General features: G+C 41.3%; 1 protein-coding gene across 1 annotated transcript in view; it reads left to right on the top strand.

The window, feature by feature from the left end:
- The first annotated feature begins 6,445 nt into the window (after positions 1 to 6,445).
- Positions 6,446 to 26,827, top strand: part of ZZZ3 (zinc finger ZZ-type containing 3) — a 118,162-nt gene continuing 97,780 nt past the window's right edge. The window contains exon 1 of the mRNA XM_066376593.1: positions 6,446 to 6,575. The gene's annotated coding sequence lies outside the window, so the exon portion shown is untranslated. The remainder of the gene's footprint in view (positions 6,576 to 26,827) is intronic.

Here is a 26,827-nt window from a genome sequence, read left to right as displayed (position 1 = left end):
CCTGGCAAACTTTGCTCCAATGGAGCCTCGGCTGCGGGAGGGGAAGAGAGAGACAGAGAGGAAGGAGAGGGGGAGGGATGGAGAAGCAGATGTGCGTTTCTCCTGTGTGCCCTGGCTGGGAATCGAACCTGGGACTTCCGCACGCCAGGTTGACGCTCTACCACTGAGCCATCCGCCCAGGGCCAGTCATATTTATTAATAGCATTTGTCATAGATGGATATATAATATAAAGAATACACAATTAAAAAATGTTTATTTTATTGATTTTAGAGAGAGACATATGGAGAGAGAGAAAGAGACAGGAACATCAATCTGTTCTTGTATGTGCTCTAATCAGGGATCAAACTGTTGGATAGAATGTCAGCCTGGGATGCCGAGGACCCAGGTTCAAAATCCCAAGGTCGCAGGCATGAGCACAGGCTCACCAGCTTAAATGCAGGATTGCCAGGTTGAGCTTGGGATCATTTAAATGATGCCATGGTGCCTGGCTTGAGCCCAAAGGTCTCTGGCTTGAAGCCCAAGGTTACTGGCTTGAGCAAGGGGTTACTGGCTAAGCCGGAGCCCCCTGGTCAAGGCACATATGAAAAGTAATCAATGGACAATTAAAGTGCCACAACTATGAGTTGATGCTTCTCATCTCCCTTCCTGTCTCAAAAAAAAAAAGAAAAAAAAGCTTTATCTACTGATGATTACTGCCTGAATCAATTATTTCATTACAGGTTGCAAAGTGGTGATTTTCTAATTCTAGCATTCATTTTGAGGAACTTTTTCAAAATATTATTTACCCTGTAAATGAATTGTGGAAAAAGAGAGGAAAGCAATTCTGGAGCTGTGATGTGGTAAATGTCGAAACCAGTACTAACTTGATGCTCCTGGGGTAGGTTGAGATCAGTGAGAAAGTATTATATATAGACTGTACCAACTAACTGAATGGAGGATTATGAAGGAATGGAGGATCATCTGAAGAATGTATGATTCATTCATTATTTTAAGAGTTTGGAAATCTTTCTTTGTGATAAGTCAGATTTTATAAGAGTTTCTTACCTGGGCTATGCTTTTCACCTTCCAAGTCTAGAAAACTGCCTTCAGTCTAGATTGTGAGAAGTTGTAATAAAGAAAGAGTCCAATATATATGTCAGATTTACTATAAAGATGCTGTTTAAGACTCTATTTGTTATATTTATTACATAACCTTATTTTGAGAAACCATGGGATAAAAATGTATCTTGGGTTTTAGTACTAGGAATAGTAATGCCTCCTCTGAGCAACTGGTTTGTTATCCCAAGCATACTGAGACTGTCATAACTGATCTTGTTTTTTTCTTATTACAACATCTGCCAGAAGGCTTTCAGCAAGTGTTCAGGACCTTAGAAAATGTGTTTTTTGTGCATTATTTTTCTTCTATTTTATTTTTGCCTGAATATTCTCATTTTAGTTATTTATTTTATTTTTAAAAATTTATTTATTGAGGCCTGACCTGTGGTGGCGCAGTGGATAAAGCGTCGACATGGAAATGCTGAGGTCCCCGGTTTGAAACCCTGGGCTTGCCTGGTCAAGGCACATATGGGAGTTGATGCTTCCAGCTCCTCCCCCCTTCTCTCTCTCTGTCTCTCTCTCTCATCTCTAAAAAATGAATTAAAAAATTTATTTATTGATATTAAAGAGAGACAGAAACACCAACCTGCTTCTGCATGTGCCGTGACCAGGGATTGAACCTGTAGCCTTTGTGCATCAGGACAACGCTCCAACCAACTGAGCTGTTCTGCCAGGGCAGCCATTTTAGTTATTTTAAATACATTTTACCTATTATAGTAATTTTTCCTAAGCCATATAGGTGTTTTAGTAATAAGGTATAATTTTTAAAAATATGCCAAATATATTGACCTTTTTAATGGTGTACAACAATGTCTTCCCACTGGACAGTAAGCTCCAAAAGGATTTGTCTTGTTCACCACCAGGGCTTAACACAGTGTGCGGCGCAAAACAGGTCTAATAACAAATTTGTCTAATAACGTTGATGACTTCCTCTTTCAAATTTTCTCATCCTTGGTTTCTGTGAGTATACTTCTATTCCAGTGTTACTATTCTGGCCCTTGTTTCTCTTCTATTGTCACTTTTTTCCTTGCCTCCAAATTTCAGAGTTTCTCAGGGTTTGTTTTTTTTATTTTATTTATTTTAGAGAGGAGAGGGGAGATAGAGAGAGAAGGGGGAGGAGCAGGAAGCATCAACTCCCATATGTGCCTTGACCAGGCAAGCCAGAGTTTTGAACCGGCAACCTCAGTGTTTCCAGGTTGACGCTTTATCCACTGTGCCACCACAGGTCAGGCAGTTTCTCAGGGTTTTGTTCTTCATTTTCACCTCTTCTCACTCTTTGTGCATCCCTGGATAATCTAATCTAAACCCAGGGTTCCAATTATTTGTATTTTGAAGACTCACAAGTCTGTACCTCCAGCTTAGATCCACAGCCTGCATCCCAGATATATATATTCAGCTGGGTTGTAAGTAGCTTTATATGGATGTATTAGTTAACTTCCAACAGCATAGCCTAACGAAAAACATTTTTCTCCCCTAAACCAACCTCTACTGTAGTATATATTTCCTTATAGCCATCAGTGTTCACCTCTGTCTCCTGATCATTCACTCTAGGAATCCTAAACTCTTAATATATCCACAAATTTAATCAGTACCCAAATATTATAGATTCATTCCCCAAATATCGACACATATTCAGACACAAGGACATTCAGTAAACCAATAATTTATGCATTACGAAAGTAGAACAGCCCAAATACCCACGGATAGAAAAATGGTTAAGTAAATTATATAGCTGTCTGGGGGGGGGGGTTAAAAAACTAATGACATGGGAAAATACGAGAGAAATAGGATACATCGTTTCATCAGATTTTATATATTCCCATAGAAAAAGTGGTGGCTTCTTTCTGGTAGTTGTATTGCTAGTATTAGTTTCATCTTCACAGGGGGCTTTGCATCAACTGCTCTGCCTGTGGAATCTTTTTCCCACTCTTGCCTAACTGCTGAATGTATAGCCATACTTAAGGTTTCATTCAGCCTGAATATTATTTCCTTTGGAAGGCCTCCCTTTTCCTTCTATCTGAAAAACGTAGACATGTACTTTTGGGCATAATGGACATATAGTAATTTCCATTTTTCATTCATGGTACTTATCAGTTTGAATTTATGTATCTGTGGTACTATTTTTTTTGAATGTCATCCTCCCTCCCTGGACTACTGGTTCTGTAAGGGTAGGGCCTATGCACTGTTATAGCTTCTTCAGCACCAAGGCCAGGAGCTACAGTGTTGAAAGAAATGAACTACGTGAATCGTTTTCTAAGCACATTTTAAGGCATTGCATTACATGCCATGGTAAAAGACTGAGGGAAATGTCAGGGGTTGCGCAATCCCAGGTCATCTTTTTTTAAGTACTTGGCTCTGGTATATGACTGTAGAAGGAATGCCAGGGCTTCAGAAAATATTGTACAAACCCCTGAAATAGATGATCTTAAACCTCTCATTTTCAGTATTCTGTGATCCTGGATGAAAAATAAGGAAGGCCATACATGGATATATATTATACTTCAAGAGTGGCCTTTGCCAAGAGGTCGGCAGTGAATGGTTCATTTTGCCAAGAGCAAGGAAGCTCTTTCTCTCAAGTAACTGGAGAGCTGAGGGTCTCTTATCCCTTTTTTTTTTATAATAACGTTTTTAATTTTTTTTTTAATTAAAAAAATTTTTTTTTATTTATTCATTTTAGAGAGGAGAGGGAGAGACAGAGAAAGAGAGAGAGAGAGAGAGAGAAGGGGGGAGGAGCTGGAAGCATCAACTCCCATATGTGCCTTGACCGGTCTTATCCCTTTCTATTCCTGAATACCTACCCCTTGGCCTATAATTTTCTGTACTTGGCTGTCTTTTTTTTTTTTTTCATTTTTCCGAAGCTGGAAACAGGGAGGCAGTCAGACAGACTCCCGCATGCGCCCGACCGGGATCCACCCGGCATGCCCACCAGGGGGCGATGTTCTGCCCACCAGGGGTGTTGCTCTGTTGCATCCAGAGCCATTCTAGAGCCTGAGGCAGAGACCACAGAGCCATCCCCAGCGCCCGGGCCATCTTTGCTCCAATGAAGCCTTGGCTGTGGGAGGGGAAGAGAGAGACAGAGAGGAAGGAGAGGGGGAGGGGTGGAGAAGCAGATGGGCGCTTCTCCTGTGTGCCCTGGCCAGGAATTGAACCCGGGACTCCTGCACACCAGGCTGACGCTCTACTGCTGAGCCAACCAGCCAGGGTTGACTGTCTTTTTATCATCAATGAACTGGTCTTTTCCCTCACCCCTTTCGGGTTTGCTCCAAACACTGTAGGTCCAGTCACTTGGGGCTACTTATAGTTACCCTCTCATATTCCCACACCCCCTTCCCTCAGCTGAAAATGGTCTTTTTTCTTTGCTTTGCAAAGTCACGCTGTAACTCAAATGTCAACCCTTGTAAAAAGCTTTTCCCAAGCCTTTCTGTTCCCGCAATCTTTTATATTTCTGTATCGAACTTTATTTAAGTTTAAACGTGGGCAAGTTTCTTAACCCTCTAAACTTATTTTCTCATCAGAAAAATGTCAATAGTATCACAAGTTGGATTCACTAGGAACCCAACCTTGATTAATGTGCAGATTTATTAAGAAATGCTCTTGGGGGTCATCACTGGTGAGAGGGAAGATTTGGGCAGTAGGAGAAGTTGAGCTGCGATGCAGTCTTAATGGTATATACCCCAGCTGTGGTAAGTTGTTCTGGAAATGGGATCATCCATCAGAACTGTCCCAAGTTGGGATAAGAGGGCTGGGCCTTCCAACAATCCTGTGATAGGTACTGTTTGTAACCCTGAGGTGACTAGTCATTGGATGTGGTGCCCTTGGGAGGGGGTGATATTATATATTCAATACCAGAAGGGGACTGACAGTTGATGGATGTCTGTGGGCAAACTGCTGGCTACTGGGGTAATAAGTCCTTCATTCCTGAAGTAACATTTCAGTGCCCACCACTAACAGAACAGCATCTATCTCAGACTGTTGCAAGTCTAAAATAGGATAAGGTATAAAAAGTACATAGCATATTGCTTGACACACGACTCAAGAAGTTGTTATAGTTATTATAAATAGAACTCGGCTCTACAGTCATATAGTCCAAGTTAGGAAAATGTAGTTTTATTTCTGCCTGTAGTCCACTAGGGCCTGGAACCGATTAAGTTCAATAAAGGTTCTTGATGTGTTTAATATAAAAATCTACTGGTCATTCTTTGTCTTGAAGCCAATGTTTTGGCTTGAACTCTCAACTAAAACAAATACAAAAACCCATTGCAATCATTTAATAACTTTTTTAGCAAAATAAAAAAGGCACCTATATCTGCTTGTCTGAACAAAAAGGACCAAAGGAATGCAGCACTGCTTGATAATTGCAGAAGAGCTTCAGTTAAAATGGCTTCTACCACTGGAATCTATGTTTTGGGAATATAATCTTTAAACTGTATAGACAGGGAAGGAGATTTAGCTCAACTTTTTCACAGCTCATAAATAGTCTGTCAATGGAATTATCAACATGCTCAATATAGTTCGTTTTGTTTCAATAAACTAATTATTGAACACTGCTTTGTGCCACACACCGGTCTGGGGATATAGCAGTTAGCAAAAGTGAAAACTCCTTGCCTCTAAGGATCTCTACGTGGTAGCAGGTGACTGACACATAAGGTCTGGAAGTGATAGCTCACAAAGAAATAAAAGCTCCTAAGAGGGCGAGAGTGGTAGTGCAAGTGTGCTCCAGCTGTCCGGGAAGCCTCAGATGTTGACATGAGAATGGACTTGAAATATGCATTGAACATCCATGAGTTAAAAGAAATCTGGAGGACGTGTTCTTGCCGGAGGGAACAGCAAGCACAAAGTCCTTAAGTGAATCGAGGCCGCGTGTTGTAGGAACAGGCGGAAAGCTGGAGGGGAGAGTGAGAGGGCCGTGCGGTTGGGGATGAGGTAGGCAGGAGTGTTTGTAAAATACACAGATATCTTCCTAACCTGAGACCACACTGCTAAGGGAGCTAGGGTTTAGCAGTCTCAGGAGGCCACATAGGACAGGATGAAGCGGATTTCCAACTGTGGAGTTACTGGGACACCTTTCCTTCAAGCGTAGGACCCAGTTAAGACTATCGCAAGGGATGGACTGGGTTCTACCCTCAGGTCAATCCTCGCCCCCCGGCAGGGGCGGATCGCGGGACGGACCTTGGCGGCCCCCGGCCCACCCAGGTTGCATCCGCTGCAGTTACCAGCAGGCGGTGTAGTGCGCGCGCCTGCTGCCGCCGCCGCCGCCCGTCCCAACGACCAGGAGAAAGGAGGGGACCGGAAGGAGCTGCTGGTGCTGCGGGAAGTGGCAGGAGCGGGAGGCGGGGACCCACCTGGAAGCGCCGCGGCCCCACTGTCCTGCTTCCTGCGGCGGCCGCGGCCCCCGAGCAAGTTCTGTGGCGGGGCCGGAGAGCGGCCACGAGGGCGGCATCTCCCCGAGTGGCCCGCAACGAGCGGCCCCGCGAGAAAGGTGAGCAAACGTTCGGGGCACGTGGTGAAGGCTAGACGCGGGGGAGGGAGAATGGGAGAGGAGGAGGGGACCAGGGATACTATCGGCTTTGGGACCCGGATTTCGAGCATAGTGCTGGGGGGTGGGATTGGAGGCGGCGGAGGCGGCGGCGGCGGCGGCGGCAACGGCGACGAAGCCCCCACGTGGGGCGGGGGTGCGCGCGCACGCGTGCGCGGGCGAAAGAGGGCGGGGGAGCGACTGATGCGCGCGCTCTTTTGAGGCCCACGTGACGGGAATGCACGCCGAAAATGTGCTTCCACGTGACAGGCTGGCTAAAGCAGTGGGATGCTGTGTGTGTAGTGTAACTGGTTATCAGAGGTTTTAGTGTTGTTTGCTACTTTTCTTTTACACTAGGGGAAACAAGATGAGAAATGTAAGGCGGAAGAGACTTGTTTTTCTTTTACCTGTTCTTCAGTCATTAATGAAGCACTTTTTTAACTGCTGAACCACTGATTTTTCTGTGCCGCCATGTTGTTGTAGGGGAAACTCGCGAGATGCTGGTGGGTTTGTATCGCGAGATCCCTCGATTCTCGCGGGACCTTGTTGGCAGAGCAGTTGTCCTGGATGGCGGAGCCTTGGGTTCCGGGGGCCTGGGACCCGCAACTCTTTCTACAAGGCAAGTTGTTAGGGAGGGGCCGGGAGCGAGTATCTCTCCGTGCTGGGAGAAGTGCTGTGTCAGCTTTCTATAGTCTTTAAGGGAATTCATTGACCCCATTGAGGCAATACGGTCTTCCTCCCCACCCCCCTGCGGGCGCTCCGCCACCTGCAGTATGTATGCATCCGTCAGCCCGAGCACCTTCTCCCCCGCGCAGTAATAGTTCCACCCCCGTCCCAACTCACTGGAACTCTGAAATAGTGCTCGCGCAGACGGGCCGATTCCATTGGATACTGTTCCTCTTACTTTCAAACGTTCTTTTCAGTTTTTCTCCTTGTTGCCATTTTGTAAAGAATTCCAGACCCTATAATTTTGTCGCTCGTTTCTGCTGCGGTACCTTCTCCACTGGCCATTCTCAGAAGCTGAAACAGCGCCTTTCATTTCTTCTCTGGGCATCATTTACTCCCATTTATTTGGGCATTGATACTTTCCTCATTACTTTATCTTTGTATTTACAATAAGTTTTGGCAGTTTTGTCTCTGACAAAACCCGATGTCAGAATAAAATTGTCCTTTTAATCTTTTTGTATGTACCTGCCCTTTTTATTCATAATTACCGATAAGATTTTGATTACTGTGTAACGAGGTTGCCATCTTTGATGTTCAGGGATGTTTTAGGTTAAATAGTTAAGGTAATAGTGGGATGTTTTAAGTCAGATTTTTAATTAAAAGCAGACTTTTCTCCATAAACTTTTGTTTCAGTGTTTGAGTTCAGTTTTTCTTAAATGAGTTAGACATCAAATTAATTTTTCTCCAACTCATGTCTTATCAAAAATGAATTTACAGTAGACTTTTTAAATTCTTGAGCATCCTTTGCATTTATTTAGTTTTCTGTGTGGGGAGTTAATTACAAAACTAATCATATAAATAGGTAACCCATTCATAATTTTTTTAAACTACAAAAGTGGTATTTGCTTCTACACTTAATGCAGAGAAGGGTATAGCATCAAGGCTCCTCTACCAAGTTGCCTTCCCCAGTCTTATTTTTGTTTAAATTTTTTATTGATTTTAGCGAGAGGAGGGGGAGGGAGAAGAGGACAGTGGAGAGAGGGAGAGAAGAATATACTCCATGCGCCCCAACAAGGGTTGGTACAGGCAAACTGCGCTTTGGGATGATGCTCCAACCAACAGAGGGTGGTGGCTTGCCTTCCCCAGTCTTAAATCTCTGACTACTACTAGCGGTAGCTGTGTTATTTCAGATATTTACCATGTATTGGCTTTTCTTTTCCTTTAACTTTTCCATTTGAGAGGGATGGGAGAGAAGCAGCGAGAAAAGCACCATCTCGTTTCACTTAGTAGTTCTTTATTTAGATGTGCACTAATTGATTGCTTCTGCTAGGTCCCTTGACCAGGCATGGAACCTGCTTCTTTGGTGCATGAGTGTCCTAGGAGGATGCTTTATCTATTGTGCATCCGGCCAGGGCCAGTTAGTTTGTTTCAACGAAGATAAGGAAGTGGAGGGTATTGGTTTTAAGATACACTATCTCAACATAAGTAATCAGTAAAATTTTTCCTACTCAAAATTTTTTTCTGAGTCCCATCGAAAATTTATTTTTGGACATTGAATTTATGTGTCATGAAATGTTATTAAATATTATTCTTTTGATCCTTTCCCACCACTTAAAAATATAGCTTGCAGGGCATAGACAAAAAGATGGGAAGCTTGATTTGGTGGATGTAGCTGGTTTGATTGAATTCCCATGTGCAACACTGTAGCCATGTATATTAACCCCCTTTGCTGCTGTAACAAACTACCCTACCAAGTGGCTGAAGAAACACAGTTTATTATTTTACAAATCTGGAGATCAGAAGTCCAAAATTAATCTAGCTGATCTAAAGTCAAGATGTTAGCAGGGGTGGTTGCTCCTAGTGTTTCCAGAGGAGAATCCTTTCTTTGCCTCTTTCCAGATTCTAGAGGCTGCCTGCATCTGTTGGCTCCCTTTGATGGTGGCTGTGTCACTCCAGTCTCTGCTTCCATTGTCACAAGGCCTTATCTCTAAGTTTTTATTTAGTGATATATCCCTGCTGTCTTGACTCATATGCATTTTTTATTTTTTATTATTGAGAGACAGGGAGGCAGAGAGACTCCTGCATGCACCCTAACCAGGATCCATCTGGCAAGCCCCCTATGGGGCTGTCCCTCTGCCCATCTGGGGCTATTGCTGCACCCATCTGGGGGCCATAGCTCAGTTTCTCAGCAGTGGAGCTATTTTAGCACCTGAGGTGAGGCTGTAGTGCCATCCTTAGCGCCTGGAGCCAACTTGCTGGAATGGGCCATGGCTGCAGGAAGGTGAAAGAGGGGGAGAGGGAAGAGGGAGGGGTGGAGAAGCAGATGGTCGCTTCTCCTATGTGCACTGACCAGGAATCAAACTTCCAAATGCCAGGCTGATGCTCTACTGCTGAGCCAGCTGGCTAGGGCCTCTATTTCTTTCTTTTTTTTTTTAAAGTTAATTTTTTTGTTTGTACAGATTCTAAGTGGTGTAGTTTTGTGAAAATAGCTTGAATGATAGTATTATTATTTTTGCATTAGAGATTTACTTTGTTGGTAGCTTTGTAAAAATAAAGTTCATATAAAATAGTACTTAAGTATCTTATGACTTGGGATTTGCATTTTTATGTTTAATGTTTGTTCTCTATTTACCCTTAAATCCATATGTCTGTATTTCATAATAATTACATACTTGAAACTATAGTCCAAGTATGTATACAGGAGTTTTCCAGAAGTTTTAAGGTATGAGCTCAATGAAAGTAATAGTTATGACTGTTAAATGTAGTGAGCTTAATAGAGTGGTTGTATTTTTCCTCCCAAACTTACCAGCAATGTTATTTATTAGGCCTGTAACATAAAAACCTGCTCTTCTTGGGCAGTTTGGTTTTTCTATTGTAATAGTTCAGGTAGGAATATTGGTTATAGTTAATCAAAGTTATATTTGATCCCTGGCCAGATTGCTCAGTTGGAGTCTCACCCCCATTGTGGGTTCTATCCCTGGTCAGGGCACGTACTAGAATCAACCAATGAATGCATAAATAAGTGCAACAACAAAATGATGTTTCTTTCTCTATCTCTCCGCCCCTCTCTGTTCCTCTCAAATTTGTAAGTTAAAAAAAAGTTAGTTTGAGAGGCGTGATATGAGAAAGGGGAAGAGGAGACATGGAAGTGTATAGGTTGACACTGAAATGAAATTGGAGAAGTTGCAGACAAGGAGGATGGTAGAAAGTTGACAGAGCGTGATCCAAAAATAGGAAAGCTCACAATGATTACTGAAGGGTAACCTGGGTTTGACCAAAATTTGGAATCAGTATTTGAAGCAATTTTTTTTCTTTTTTTTCTTTTTTGTGACAGAGAGAGAGACAGAGACAGATAGGGACAGACAGAAAGGAAGGGAGAGAGATAAGCATCAATTCTTTGTTGCACCTTAGTTGTTCATTGACTGCTTTCTCATATGTGCCTTGACCCCTGGGGGCTACAGCAGAGCAAGTGCCCCCTTGCTTAAGCCAGCGACCATGGGGTCATGTCTATGAACCCACGTTCAAGCCAGCGACCCCGTGCTCAAGCTGACAACCTCAGGGTTTCGAACCTGGATCTTCTGTGTCCCAGTCTGATGCTCTATCCACCATGCCACCGTCTGGTCAGGTGTAATTTTCCCTCTTAAATGATTTTTTTAAAGACAGTTTTCAGTCCTCCCCTAAAATTGCTTGGTAACAATGATCACCTGTTATAGAAAGTCAGCAATTGAGGTTGATATTTGATTGAAATTATACTTTTATTTATTCAATTTTTAAAATTTATATTTAATTGAATTACTTGACTATTTAATATATAATTGACATGTAAGTAATAATATATAATTATTTAATTGAATGATACTTGTAACAATAGGAAATTGTAAAAATTACAATGGATTCAAAGGTCACAACTATAATGACCTGTGCAAAGATATCTGCAAAGTTGTGCTTGGTAATTGGGCCTTTTGTAGTTTTCTGTGCATCTGATCCTCACAATAAAGTATGTTCCTTATTCTAACAACTTTGTTTTATAAACTGCTTTTGGTAGTGGATCTTGGGAATTACCAGTCTTACAGACTGGTACAGACTAAATTATTTAAAAGGTACTGGGAAGAAATATACTGAGAAAATCCAAAGAGGAGAAATGTATCTTTCATGATTTGAGTTTGCTTGAGTGAAACTTAATCAGGAGAATTTATTTTCCCGGCCCTGGCTGGTTAGCACAGTGGTAGAGTGTTGTCCTGGCATGTGGAAGTCCCGGGTTGGATTCCCGGTCAGGGCACACAGGAGAAATGATCATCTGCTTCTCCACTCCCCCCCCCCCCATCTCTCTCTTCCCCTCCCGCAGCCAAGGATCCATTGGAGCAAAATTGGCCTGGGCACTGAGGATGGCTCCATGGCCTCCACCTCAGGCGCTAGAATGGCTTTGGTTGCAGCAGAGCAACGCCCCCTAGTGCACATGGCATGCAGGAGTCTGTCTCTCTGGTGCCCCCCCTTTCTCACTTCAGAAAAATACAAATATATATATATTATATGAACTCTTGTATATAATATCAACTTTTCCATGAAAGACTGAGGTCATTGCAAATCACAATGTATGAAGAAAATCCAACTGGAGATGCTGTTTTTGTTGACTTAGAAATTTGGTTTTTGTCACTATGAAGGGCATCTTTATTATTTTTATTTTGATTAACGTGAGATAGGAACATTGTGAGTTTTAAGTATTTTTCTCAGGTGCTCTTTAAGGCAAATATGGTGGCAGATTATTAAAAATTATGAAGTATCATCATAGTTGCCATAGATTGGATGAATATTAGTTGATGTGGTTGAAATAAAGTGATGAGAGGAATCTGAGAAAGTATAGACAAATCATCTCTAAATATATAAAATTACTGTTACGTAATATTTGCTTTCTAAATTGTTCACCTCCATTCTGGAAATCAAAGAAACCACAACTCTCAAATCTTTCAAATCTTTATATCAGAAGAACAGGAATACTCTTTCAATTTTTGTAATGTGTAGTTTTTCACAAATATTTACAGAGTGTTTATCATACTTTATCTAAAGTATGTGTAAACTTAATATTGTTTTCATTAATAAACGAGCATCCTTATGCTCTGAACTTTGAAAAAAAATTTATTTTCTTTCTCAATTATGGTCATAGAAGTGATCTATGACAACCAACTAGCTTCAATAATCAGAAAATTAATGTGATGACATAATACTGATTATTCTCACTTGGATTTTATTTTCTCTTGGTTGAACACAGCGCTAATTTCTATAAACTTGTAATTTTATAATTACAAACTATACAGTGTAATATCTATGTTATGTATTAATTATATCAAGAATATTAATTTTATTTCTTACCTCTTCCTGAATCAGTGTCTGAGAGAGATGACAGTAAATTACTTGACAAGAAACTTCAAAAAACGTACGTTGCAGGTGCTTTAAAAAAATTGATTTTATATGAAAATTCAATCTGGATTTAACTACAAAGAATATTTGCTAGAATTTTTCATTTCTAAAGTAGAATTTAATATAAATGTACACACTATGGTGCAAATTTCTGTATTTAATACTCTGATAACCATTGTAATTATATTTTAAAAAACACTTGGTAAATATTTCCCAAACTTATAGCCTTGACTTTTAAAACCATGGAATATGGATTTGTTATTTTATTTGAACTTGTCCCCTTCTTACCTCTCTCTTTTTTTTTTCCCCTTTTCTTTTTAGCTGTTTTTTCTTATGTAGGTAATTTTTGTTTTATCAAAACAAGTGAGTTAATTTTCCCTGAGGATACGTCATGTATGTATTCAGTTACTTAATTATTTTTGGAATTTCAGTATATTTAATAGTAATTCAAGGACATTTTGAGTTCTAGTGATGCCAGCTACTTAAAACAACAGGGATCTTGAGCCTTCAAAATAAATATAAACAAGAACAATCATCCTATGGTCTTCATTCAGAAACTACTACTTGGAATAAAAATTTTAAATTTTGCAGCCATAACAGGGTTGGTCATTTGATTTTTTTTTTTTTTTTTTTTTTTAGCTTACAGATTATAATCCACAGAATTGGACATTGGAGTTAGGCACACTGACAGCTGAAATGTCTGTCATCTTATTTCAAGGGAAAAGGAAGAAGAGCTATTAAAAAGAAGATGGAACTATAGAAGTTAATAGTGTTGTAAGGCCATTACAGGAGATATACAGTCTTATAATCATTAATTTTTGAGTGAATTCCAATTAGTACATGATGTATCACAATGATGACCTCAATCATAAATAAACTTTTATCGTATGTACTGTGTTTAAGGAATTAAGAAATTAGTGTCATTTAAAAGACTGTTATGAGAGTAAACATTTTCATAGCTTTGTTAATGTGTTTCAGTTCTAGAAAATTCCTTTACAGGACTCATCTGGTGATACCAAATAAAAATCATGCTATTGTGTAGAGAATTTCCTTCGTTTAATTTTATTGCCTTATTTACTTATTTAGTTACTTATTTAATAATTCAAGGGATTACCTTCCAAGTAAGGCTCTATTACATTTAATATTTGATATTACTAATAATTAACCAGTTATCTAGAGACTAGAATATTTATTGTTGAACACATTTTCACAGCAGATAATTAAAATTAGTAAATGTCCAGTCTGCATGATTCATTTCTGTAGTTTGAACCTTGATGTTGAATTTTTATCATCAGCACACTCAAGTGTCCTGAGGTGAGAAATATTTGAAATTATAGTGGATTTTTATTTAGAGGTATTAGAGGGGTATGTGTTTGTGTTTTAATGATTTTGATGGCTGGTTTGAGGATTTCAGTATTTGGGAATTAATATAACTATATTAACATTTTGATATGTTTCTTCCATTTAAAATATACATGTTTTACGTACTTGTAGATGAAATATGCATTGAATTTTATGTCCTGCTTTTTAACGTAATACTAGGTAATGTTTTCACATTTTTCACAGTGGGCCTTCTTTTTAAAAAATATTTTGTTTATTCATTTTAGAGAGGAGAGCAGGGAGGGTGGGAAAGTGGGAGAAAGAGAAAGAAAGAGAGAAGGAGAGAGGAGCAGGAAGCATCAATTCTCATATGTGCCTTGACCAGGTAAGCCTGGGGTTTCGAACCAGTGACCTCAGCATTCCAGGTTGATGCTTATCCACTGCGCCACCACAGGTCAGGCCACAGTCGGTCTTAATAATCGTTATAAATGGATGTATGATGTTCCATGTATAGATGTATCATTCCCCTATTCTAACTTTTTGCATGTATAAATAAATGACAGTGTGAAGTACATTTATACAGATTTCCTATATATAGTATAATTATCTAGGTACATTTTAAAAGCTTTTGCAACCCATTTTCACAATATTTATAAAAAGTATCAATTTGTGCCCTGGCTGGTTTGCTCAGTGGATGGAGTGTTGGCCCAGCATATGGACATCCTGGTCGACCCCTGGTTAGAGCACGCAACAGAAGTGACCATCTGCTTTTTCCCCTCCCTCTAGCCCTGCTATCCCTCTTTCACAGTCAGCGGCTTGATTGGTTCCGATGTCAGCCTCAGGCACTGAGGAAAGCTTGGTTGATTCCAGGATCAGCCCCAGACTGGGGTTGCTGGATGGATCTGGGTTAGGGTGCATGCGGGTCTGTCACTATCTCCTTTTCTCTCAGTTAAAAAAAAAAGTATCAATTTGTGTTTACATTGAAGTGGCTGTTGCTCTATACCTCAACATTAAATACTATTTATAAAAACAATAGGATGTGAGTCATATCACTTTTTTTCTTAGATTACTATTGAGGTGAAACATTATTTAATGCTTAATAGATATATTTCTTTTGTGAATTTTTAAGATAAACAATTTTAAAATTAAATAAATCTTTTGGCCTGATTTTGTACTACTAATCTTATGAAATACCTGCTTTAGAAATGTAACAAATAAACAGTACTGATTTCATACTATTTCTTTAGTTTTTTAAGTTAGATTTAAATAAATTTAAGTTTTAACATCATCTGGTATTGGTATAAAGTGAGAATCTAAATGTTTTCATCAAATTGCTGCTTGTCTTAACTCTGTTAAACAATCCTTTATGTTCTCATTGCTTTATGTTTCATCTTTACATTTTAAAGGTTTATATTTGATATTGTTTATTTTCATCCTAAATTTTAAAGAATATTAATACTGTTTCTTAGATTATTCTTTGACATGTTTAATATCATTTGCCCTGGTATTTGCTTTCTGAATTGACTTCTAAGAGTACTTTATAAATTAAGGATAATAAAGCTTATTCTGTACAAAACATTGTTTTATAATTTCTTTTCTTGTCAGCAAAAATTTGAACTATTCTTTTACCATACCCCAGAATTTAGTAGGACTAAATGAAGCAATTTTTTTTTTCTTGAACGGACAAAAGGTGAAATTGCTAAAGAGGCTATAAAGAGAAAAACTATTTTGGTAGATATTATATAATTAGAGAAGTAAAGGTTTTTTTGTTTGTTTGTTTGTTTTTGAGAGAGACTAGGAAGAGAAGGGGCAGGGAGGAACAGGAAGCATAAAGCATAAACTTGTAGTAGTTGCTTTTCATATGTGCCTTGACCTGGGATCTCTAACGGGACCTCAGCATTTCAGGTGGACAATTTACTCACTGCGCCACCACAGTTCAAGCGAGAAGTAAACTTCTAAGATCCACAATTTAGGATTTATGCTTAAATTGTTTCCTTTATTAACTAGAGTAATATACAGCTGAACGTCATGTTTCTAATCTACTTAATGAAAAAGTGCTGATTAGTTCCAGGACTCAAGTTACTAGAATCACAGTACCTTTCTTCAGCTGTTAAGACAGCATGGCAACGTAGTGCATATTCTGAAATTTCATAATGAATAAGAATTCCAGGTGACCATTAGTGAGGGTATAAATGCTAGTGAGGGCGTTTTTAATACCAAAACTTCCTATTGTTTATGAATGTGTGATTTTTTTCCCCTTATGAAATAATTATTCAAGATCTTAAAATAATCATTCTAAAAAGTGAGATATGCCCTGGCTGGTTGGCTCAGCGGTAGAGCATCGGCCTAGCGTGCGGAGAACCCGGGTTCGATTCCTGGCCAGGGCACACAGGAGAAGCGCCCATTTGCTTCTCCACCCCTCTGCCGCGCTTTCCTCTCTGTCTCACTCTTCCCCTCCCGCAGCCAAGGCTCCATTGGAGCAAAGATGGCCCGGGCGCTGGGGATGGCTCTGTGGCCTCTGCCTCAGGCGCTAGAGTGGCTCTGGTCGCAACATGGGGAGGCCCAGGATGGGCAGAGCATCGCCCCCTGGTGGGCAGAGCGTCCGCCCCCGGTGGGCGTGCCGGGTGGATCCCGGTCCGGCGCATGCGGGAGTCTGACTGTCTCTCCCTGTTTCCAGCTTCAGAAAAATGAAAAAGGAAAAAAAAAAAAAAAAGTGAGATATTTATTTACATTTTAAAACTGATGGCTCCAGAGTCATTTTTTGACATTTTCTGCTGTTTACAAGTATGATTGCATTAATGCTAGGAAGAAAAGACATTAATTTTGATGTGAAACCATAGTAAATATTTGAAAAGATGTGTGTCCTTTTCTTGGGGTCTCGTAAAAAGAATTGCAGAAGAACATGATGTGATGAAATTTCCTTCTTCCTTGGTTTGGGATGAGAATTAAAAGGGGATTGGGATATAATTTATACTTTTTATTTTTTTAATGAGGAGGGGAGGCTGAGACAGACTCCTGTATGCTCCCCAACTGGGATCTACCCGGTAAGCCCTCTATGGGGCAGTGCTCTGCCCATCTGGGGCCCTTTCTCTGTTGAAACGAGAGCCATTTTTTAGCGCCTTAGGCGGAAGCCATGGTGCCATTCTCAGCGCCTGGGGCCAACTCGCTCTAATCAAGCCACGGTTGCAGGGTTGCAGGAGGGGAGGAAAAGAGACAGAAGCAGGAGGGGGAGGGGTGGAGAAGCAGATGGGCACATCTGTGTGCCCTGATGGGGAATCGAACCTGGGACTTCCACACGCTGGGCCTGTGCTCTACCACTGAGCCAACCAGCCAAGGCCAGCATAATTTATACCTTTAATTTCTACTGGAATTCAGCTACTCCATAAAGGGGTGAGTTGATTTGTGAAATGGCACTGAAATGGTTCAGGAAATAACCTGTTGCTGACTATTCTGGCACTTATTTACTCTCTTTACTAGTTTTCTTATACTTTTTTTATTTTTATTTTTTAATTTTTTTTATTTATTTATTTTAGAGAGGAGAGGGGGAGAGAGAGAGAGAGACAGAGAGAGAGAAAGGAGGGAGGAGCTGGAAGCATCAACTCCCATATGTGCCTTGACCAGGCAAGCCCAGGGTTTTGCACTGGCGACCTCAGCATTTCCAGGTTGACGCTTTATCCACTGCGCCACCACAGGTCAGGCTCTTATGCTTTTTTTAATTGGTCAAAGTTTAAGGAAAACAGTGTGCAGTTTGTATATACTTTCCATTAGTACCCAGAGTAATGTATTTCATAAATAAAATGAAATAATGCTTTATTTGGTATAGCTTGTATTATAGAGGTAGATACCAAGATTTTTTCCTGCTGATAAAGGTGTGTGTGTTTGTGAGATTTATCTATTGATAGCTTTTGGGGAACTTTGTAATTCTCTATATCAACTTTCTACTTCTCACTGGAAACCTGTAATTTTTAATCTTGACACTCCACTGAATATAATTTTAAAATGTTTTTGCAGTTCTTAAATGTTTTTAAATGTTTTAAAAATTCTTTTGTTTAAATTTTTATTTATTGATTTTAGTGAGAGATAAGAACATTGAGCTACTCCTGTATATGCCCTGACTGGTAGTCAAACCAGCAATCTTTGTGCTTTTGGACGATACTTGAACCAACTGTGCCATCTGGCCAGGGCAGTAATATGTTTTATATCCTGAGGGAGAAATTTCCTTTTTTTACCCTCCCTGGTTTTTTTTTTTCTTCTTTTTCCAAGTTGAGAGGAGAAATAAACAGACTACCACATGTGCCTGACCAGGATCCACCCAGCAACCTCCATCTGGGGCTGATGCCTATCTGGGGCCATGCTCACTTAGATTTGTTCCTGTTTGTGCCCTAACTGGGAATCAAACCGGCAACCTCTGTGCTTTGGAGTGATAACCAACTGAACTGTCTGGCCAGAGCAAGTTCCTCCCTGCTTTATAGAAAAATGTAAGTGTGATTATAGGAACAAATAATGTTATTGTAAATATACAGTGAATTTTCACAATTTGAACAATTTACACAATTATGAGTTAGAAGCCTAATATTACCCATATACCAGAAATTGTCTGTGCCCTATTGTATCATTAGAACTCCCCTTTTCTCCACGAGAAACCACTATTTTTGGTGGATAGTACATTAGAATAAATTTGTATACTTTTAAACTTTAATTTTCTTTATAAATGTGATTACATCTTTATCTTGTTTTGTTAAGAGTAATCTGAGAAGTCTGGAACTCATTGTGATATTATGCGTGGCAATTTTAGCACTGATTTATACTTTTCTCTCATGGCATTCATAGTTTTTTTTGTTTCTTTGTTTTTTGTATTTTTCTGAAGCTGAAAACGGGGAGAGACAGCCAGACAGACTCCCGCATGCGCCCGACCGGGATCCACCCAGCACGCCCACCAGGGGGCAACGCTCTGCCCACCAGGGGGCGATGCTCTGCCCCTTCAGGGCGTCACTCTGCCGTGACCAGAGCCACTCTAGCGCCTGGGGCAGAGGCCAAGGAGCCATCCCCAGGGCCCGGGCCATCTGGAGGGGGTGGGGGGATGGAGAAGCAAATGGGCGCTTCTCCTATGTGCCCTGGCCGGGAATTGAACCCGGGTCCCCCGCACGCCAGGCCGACGCTCTACCGCTGAGCCAACCGGCCAGGGCCGGCATTTATAGTTTTTAAGAATTCCCAAGAAGGAGTTGGTCATCAGAGGAAAGTTGTCTTTGCTTTCAGATTGTGTGATAGACCTCTTTGTGTTTTGTTATTTGGGCAAACAGGATACTTTTAATTGCTGTCATTGACGACCTACAACAGCACTTCCTATTTTTTTATTTTTCCACTTAAAATTTTTTGTTTTGAATATTTTAGTACAGCATTCCTGACCAGCTAATGGCATTTTTGGACTTTCTATCCTATGACTTGGCAGCTTTCTTTTCATTCTTTGAATTCCTTTCAAGCAGTGATTCATTACCCATTCTAGTTTTTATGACAGACACTTTCTCGTATTCTGTTTTAATTCCAAGAGTGTTCTCAGTGCCCCTCCTCGGAGAAACAACATCCCAGTTTAAGTTTAATACATTTTCCTTTTTTTTAAAATTTGTAAATTGAATTTAATGGGGTGACATTGATCACTAAGAGTACAGTACATAGGTTTCAGGTGAACATCTCTATAGCATTTGAACTGTTCATTGTGTTGTGTGCCCATCAGCTGAAGTCAAATCATTTCCGGTCATCATATATTTGCCCCTCTAATCCTTTTCCCCCAAGCCCTTTCCCCTGTTAACTACTTTCCTTTCATTTGTGTCCATGAGTCTCAGTTTTATATTCCACCAATGTGGGGTATATATCTGTCTCTCTCTATTCCCTTCCACCCTCCCCCACCCCCTGAAATCCATTTTACTTTTAAGGTATTTATATTTATGAACAATACAGCATTGTGGTATGGAGATTATAAAATCAAATTGTAGGCTACCGGAAAATTGAGAATCAGCTAGGAGCCTTACTTAGTATTTCCTTTCTGGCTGGCTACAAGTGTAAGTGCAAGTTTCATAGCAGAAATCTTCCCTTTGCATTTTTTCTATGCCTCCCATTTCACTTCCTTAATTTTAAAGAAAGGCATAATGAAAGATTTATTACTGTTCATGCACATAATTTTTCTTTCAGATAAGTGCCATGGTTAGCCTGGAAAATATACTTAATTTTCTTTATAAATTTTGGTTATGTTAGTTGTTAATTAGGGCCAGAGTATTATAAATGGCCTATCACTGTTGAAATAAGCTGTTTTGTTCCAGAATAATTTAAGATTAAAATGTACCTATTTTTCAGACTCTAGTGATCTTGTGAACTCACTCATAGTGAGCTTTTATGGAAATTAAATGTTATGCAAAGATTTTGTCATTTCTTTTTTGAAAAATTTTTATTTTTTAAGAGAGAGACACACACAGGGAGAGATGAGAAGCATCAACTTGTAGCTGCATCACTTTAGTGTTCACTGATTGCTTCTCATGTGTGCCTTGACGGGAGTGAGGGGGTGGAGAGGGGAGGGCTCCAGCTGAGCCATTGACCCCTGGCTCAAGCCAATGACCTTGGGGTCAAGCCAGTGAGTCTGTACTTAAGCTGGCCACCTCAGGGTTTCAAACTTGGGTCCTCAGAGTCCCAAGTGGATGCTCTATCCACTGCGCCACTACTGGTCAGGCTTGTCTTTAAAAGATTTGTTTTTGGCTCAGTGGTAGAGCGTTGACCCCGCATGTGGATCTTCTGGGTTAGATTCTTAGGGCGCACAGGAGAAGTGACCATCTGCTTCTCCACCCCTTTCCTTTCTCTCTTTCTCTCTGTCTCTCCACCTCTCCCTCTCTCCTTTTGCAGCCATGGCTTGATTGGTTTGAGTTGGCCTGCTCTGAGGATGGCTCCCCACTCAGGCACTTAAAAAAAAAAAAAAAAAAAGGTTTGCTGAGCAACAGTCCCAGATGGACAGAGCATCACCCTCTAGTGGGCTTCCCAGGTAGATCCTGGTCCTGGTGCATGCAGGTACCTGTCTGCCTCCCCTCTTCTCACTAAAATAAAAAAAAAGGGGTTGCCTGGAGATTTTAAATGTCTGACTTTGGGGGGACATTATATTATGGGAGAACATTATCTCATGATGAAGTAGAGAGTAATTGACTATATATATAATGGTTATAGAGTTACCACTAAAGTTGTATAAATGCTGTTCTTACTTGATTAGAGGCAGGATATTTTCCAGTTTGACCTAAATCATATATCAATAGGTAGATTTTTTTCTTACTGTAGTTAGCAAAATTTCAACAAGGAAATGATTCATTTGTAACTATAAGGTAGTGGTTCTCAAACTTTAGAGACAGATAGGGACAGACAGTAAGGAAGAGAGACAAGAAGCATCATCACATAGTTGTGGCACCTTAGTTGTTCATTGATTGCTTTCTCATATGTGCCTTGACTGGGGCCTCCAGTCAAGCCAGTGACCCCTTGCTCAAGCCAGTGATCATGGGGTCGTATCTATGATCCCACGCTCAAGCCAATGACCCTCTGCTCAAGCTGGAACAGCCCGCGCTTAAGCTGGCAACCTAACGGTTTTGAACCTGGGTCCTCAGGATCCCAGGCCCACAGTTCATTCACTGCACCACCTCCTGGTCAGGCGTGACTCTCAAACTTGAGCATGCAATATTACTACCTGGAAGACTTGTTTGTTTTTTTAAAACAGTGGATGGCTAGGCCCCATTCTTAGAGTTTCAGATTTAGTAGGTTAGGAGACCACATATTTAGAACCAATGCTAGGGTATAGTCAGGACACTTAATTTAATCAAAGAAACAAGCACCTCATAAATGACTGATATACATCCTAGCTGAGAACCTGTGAGCAGTAGTCCTCAAAATATGGGCCTGGGAATAGGAGCATAGCATCACTTCGGAACTTGTTTTAAATGCTGATTCTCTCCAACGCTGGGATGGAACGCAGAAATCTGTGTTTTATACTACCTTTCCAAGTGACTTGGATGTGTGAAGGTTTTTTAATTTGTTTTTCTTTTTTTGAGTGAGAGAGACACACGTGAAGGGGGAAAGATGAGAAGCATCAACTCGTAGTGACATCACTGTAGTTGTTCACTGATTCCTTCTCATATGATCAGGGTGCTCAAGCTGACCAGGGTAACACCTTGCTCAAGCCAGTGATCTTGGCCTCAAGCCAGCAGCCTTGGGATCATGTCTATGATTCTACGCCAAGCCTGCGCTCAAGTCGGGGACCTCAGTGTGCCAGGTGAACACTATCCACTGTACCACCACCTGTCAAGCTTTTGTGTGCTGAAGTTTGAGAGCTGTCCTTGTAACTCAAAAGTGTTCTTTCTTGGTACCTCTGGGCACTTAATAGAAATGCAAATTTTAGGTTCCACAGAGATCTTCTCGAATAACAAATCTCATTTTAACTTGATTCCCAGGCAGTTTGCTGTATATTGAATATTGTAAAAGACTGCTCTAGATAATTTTTAAAACTCCTATAAAAGTAATACTAATAATCAAAATCTACTGAAAATTGTCTATGTGCTAGATACATATAAATACTGTATTATTTAGTTCTCAACAACCTCTTAAGGATGTTTACTGTTACCCTAATTCTGCAAATGGGCAAGTTGAAGCCCAGAGGTTAAGTACTGTATCTTGTACATGTAATTTGTGTCTTTCCTTGTTTCAGCACCATGGTATATATTGAATTCCTTTTTAAATTTTTTTTTTTTTTTTTTTTTTTTTTACAGAGAGAGAGGGATACAGAGGGACAGACAGGAACGGAGAGAGATGAGAAGCATCAATCATTAGTTTTTCGTTGCGCGTTGCAATGCCTTAGTTGTTCATTGATTGCTTTCTCATATGTGCCTTGACCGTGGGCCTTCAGCAGACCGAGTAACCCCTTGCTGGAGCCAGCGACCTTGGGTCCAAGTTGCTGGGCTTTTTGCTTAAACCAGATGAGCCCGCGCTCAATCTGGCGACCTCGGGGTCTCGAACCTGGGTCCTCTTCATCCCAGTCCAACGCTCTATCCACTGCGCCACTGCCTGGTCAGGATTTAAAATGTTTATTTATTGATTTTATAGCGAGAGGAGAGAGAGAAGGGGGTAGAGATTAGTATCAACTCATAGTTGCTTCACTTTAATTGTTCATTGCTTGTCGTATGTGCCTCCTCAGGGCAAGCCCAGGGTTTTGAACTGGACCTTAACGTTCAGGTTGACATTCTATCCACTGTGCCACTACAGGCCAGGCAGTATATATTGAATTCTAATGAAATTTTTGTATCATATTTTACAAAGACAGAATTATTTTCCAGATCTTCTATTCAAAGACTGTTTTAGACACATAAAAACAGTAGGGCCCTGGCCAGTTGGCTCAGCAGTAGAGCATCAGCCCAGTGTTTGGAAGTCCCAGGTTCGATTCCTGGTCAGGACACACAGGAGAGGCTCCCATTTGCCTCTCCACCCTTCGCCTTCTCCTTTCTCTCTCTCTCTCTTCCCCTCACACAGCCAAGGCTCTACTGGAACAAAGTTGGCCCGGGCTCTGAGGATGGCTCCATGGCTTCTGCCTCAGGCACTAGAATGGCTCCAGTTGCAATGGAGCAATGCCCCAGATGGGCCGAGCATTGGCCCTTAGTGAGCATGCTGGGTGGATGCCTATCGGGCACATGTGGAAGTCTGTCTCTCTTCCTACCTGCTTCTCACTTCAAAGAAATACAAAAACAAAAAAACAAAAAACAACTGGGAATAGCTATGATTTTAATACTTTGATTTTTAAAAATAGAATTTTTTTAGGCCTGACCTGTGGTGGTGCAGTGAATAAAGCATCCGCCTGGAATGCTGAGGTCCCTGACTCAAAACCTGCACATAGGGGAGTTTATGCTTCCCGTTCCTCCTCTTCTCTCTCTCTCTCTCTCTCTCTCTCTCTCTCTCTCTCCCCCCCCCAAATAAAAAAATATATAAATCTTTTAAGTTTATTTGTTGTATTATTTATCCAAACTTATGTTCCCTTATACATCTTTTTTTTTTCTTCCATGTGATTTTTTTTTTTTAACAGAGAGAGAATCAGAGAGAGGGATAGACAGGGACAGACAGACAGGAACGGAGAGACATGAGAGGCCTCAATCATTGGTTTTTCGTTGCGACACCTTAGTTGGTCATTGATTGCTTTCTCATATGTGCCTTGACCGTGGGCCTTCAGCAGACCAAGTGACCCCTTGCTCGAGCCAGCGACCTTGGGCTCAAGCTGGTGAGCTTTTGCTCAAACAAGATGACCCCTCGCTCAAGCTGGTGACCTCGAGGTCTTGAACCTGGGTCTTCCGCATCCCAGTCTGATGCTCTATCCACTGCACGACTGTCCGGTCAGGCTCTTCCATGTGATTTTATTAAGGCTTTTTTTTTTTTTGGTGACAGACAGAGAGGGACAGACAGGAGGAGAGAGATGAGAAACATCAATTCTTTGTTGTGGCTCCTTAGTCTCCTTAGTTCATTGATTGCTTTCTTATATGTGCCTTGATGGGGCCGGGGACGATTACAGCAGAGTAAGTCACTACTTGCTGAAGCCAGCGGCCGTAGGGTCATGTGTGATTCCATTCTCCAGCTAGCAACCCTGCGCTCCAGCTGGTGAGCTCGCGCTCAAGCCAGTGACCTCGGTTTTTTTTGTTTTTTTTTTTTCTGAAGCTGGAAACGGGGAGAGACAGTCAGACAGACTCCCACATGCGCCCGACCGGGATCCACCTGGCACGCCCACCAGGGGTGAAGCTCTGCCCACCAGGGGGCGATGCTCTGCCCCTCCGGGGCGTCGCTCTGCTGTGACCAGAGCCACTCTAGCGCCTGGGGCAGAGGCCAAGGAGCCATCCCCAGCGCCCGGGGCTATCTTTGCTCCAATGGAGCCTTGGCTGTGGGAGGGGAAGAGAGAGACAGAGAGGAAGGAGGGGATGGAGGGTGGAGAAGCAAATGGGCGCTTCTCCTGTGTGCCCTGGCCGGGAATCGAACCTGGGTCCCCCGCACGCCAGGCCGACGCTCTACCGCTGAGCCAACCGGCCAGGGCTTGACCTCCGGTTTTGAACCTGGGTTCTCCTTGTCCGAGTCCAGTGCTCTATGCCCTGTATCACCGCCTGGTCATTAAGGCATTTCTTACTGGTGGTGTTTTAGGTAGTTTGCACACAGTCTCATATTCAAGAACTGCACTTATTTATTGAAGAGGGCTATAATGTAATCCAGTACCTGGAGGCCCCCATATGCTAAAATTATATTTTGGGGTTCAATTCAAGTTAGGCATGCAGATTTGCGGAACAATAGATCTAAATGCTGGTATTAATTTCAAGGTAGTAATAATATAAGGAAGGAGCATCTGGTCACCTTACTAATTACAAATTTTGAGGGAGTATTTCTGAGTCCTATTCCTTTTAAGTGTATAATTTAGTGATGTTTTAGTAAATTTACAGTGTTGTGCAACCGTCCTCACATTCCAGTCTTAGAACATTTTCATCAATCTAAGAAGCTGCCTGTTAAGCTTATTGAAGGTTTAAAATTTATTTTTATTTATTGATTTTAGTGAGAGAGAAAAGGGGAGAGAGAGACAGGCAGACAAACAGGAACATTAGTCTGTTCCTGTATGTGCCCTGACCAGGGATCGAACCCAGCAACCTCCATGCTTTTGGGTGATGCTGTAACCAACCAAGCTATCCTGCCATGGAATAGTGTAGGTTATTTTAAATCAGCTGGTGCATTTAAAATTCAGTATAGTACTGTGCTACAGTTTGGTAGTAAAAACCTATTTACAAACCTTAATTCATAAACCTTTTTTTTTTTTAACTTTTAAGAAACAGAAATATCTATTGCTGTTCTATTCTTTATTTCTATCCAGTTAGATCAGTTTACCTGATTTGTAGGCTTTAAATTAATATGAAAGGTAGTGTTGAGGCCTAGGAGACATTCTTTCATTCAGTTAATTGGCTCCTCACAATCTAATGTATGAAGAGAAAATGAGAAGATAATTGAGAGGAACTATATAGTTCCATGATGATACTGACAACTGCAAGGTTCTTGTCTGTTTGATGGTTGCTTGATTTCTGGAAAACTACTCAAGTATTTTTGTTGTCTTGATCTGAATAACTCACAGAATGACTTTTATTTAACCTTTCCTCCAGATGGTATGTTTTAAGAATTTTGAGGATAAGTAGCACAGTATGATGAATTAGTTTGGTTTCTTGACTTTCTCTGTTTCTCTAACCATGGTTTTTTAATGTTGTATGTAAGGCTCTTTCTTATTTTTTTTAATTTTTTTTGTATTATTCTGAAGCTGGAAACGGGGAGGCAGTCAGACAGACTCCCGCATGCGCCCGACCAGGATCCACCCAGCACACCCACCAGGGGGCGATGCTCTGCCTGCAACCAGAGCCATTCTAGCGCCTGAGGCAGAGGCCACAGAGCCATCCCCAGCGCCCGGGCAAACTTTGGTCCAGTGGAGCCTTGGCTGCGGGAGAGGAAGAGAGAGACAGAGAGGAAGGAGAGGGGGAGGGGTGGAGAAGCAGATGGGCGCTTCTCCTGTGTGCCCTGGCTGGGAATCGAACCCGGGACTCCCACACGCCAGGCCGACGCTCTACCACTGAGCCAACCGGCCAGGGCCTGTAAGACTCTTTTTAAGACTATGTTTGGTGGTTCTGTGCTGATAGCTCAGTGGTTAGAGCATCATCCCGATATACCAAGGTTGCAGTTTGATACCTGGTCAGGGCACATACAAGAATCAACCAATGAGTGCATAAATAAAGGGAACAACA

This window comes from Saccopteryx leptura, chromosome 3 (genome assembly GCF_036850995.1).
Source record: "Saccopteryx leptura isolate mSacLep1 chromosome 3, mSacLep1_pri_phased_curated, whole genome shotgun sequence".
Taxonomy (NCBI): Eukaryota; Metazoa; Chordata; class Mammalia; order Chiroptera; family Emballonuridae; genus Saccopteryx; species Saccopteryx leptura.
This window is presented reverse-complemented; position numbering and strand designations above follow the sequence as displayed.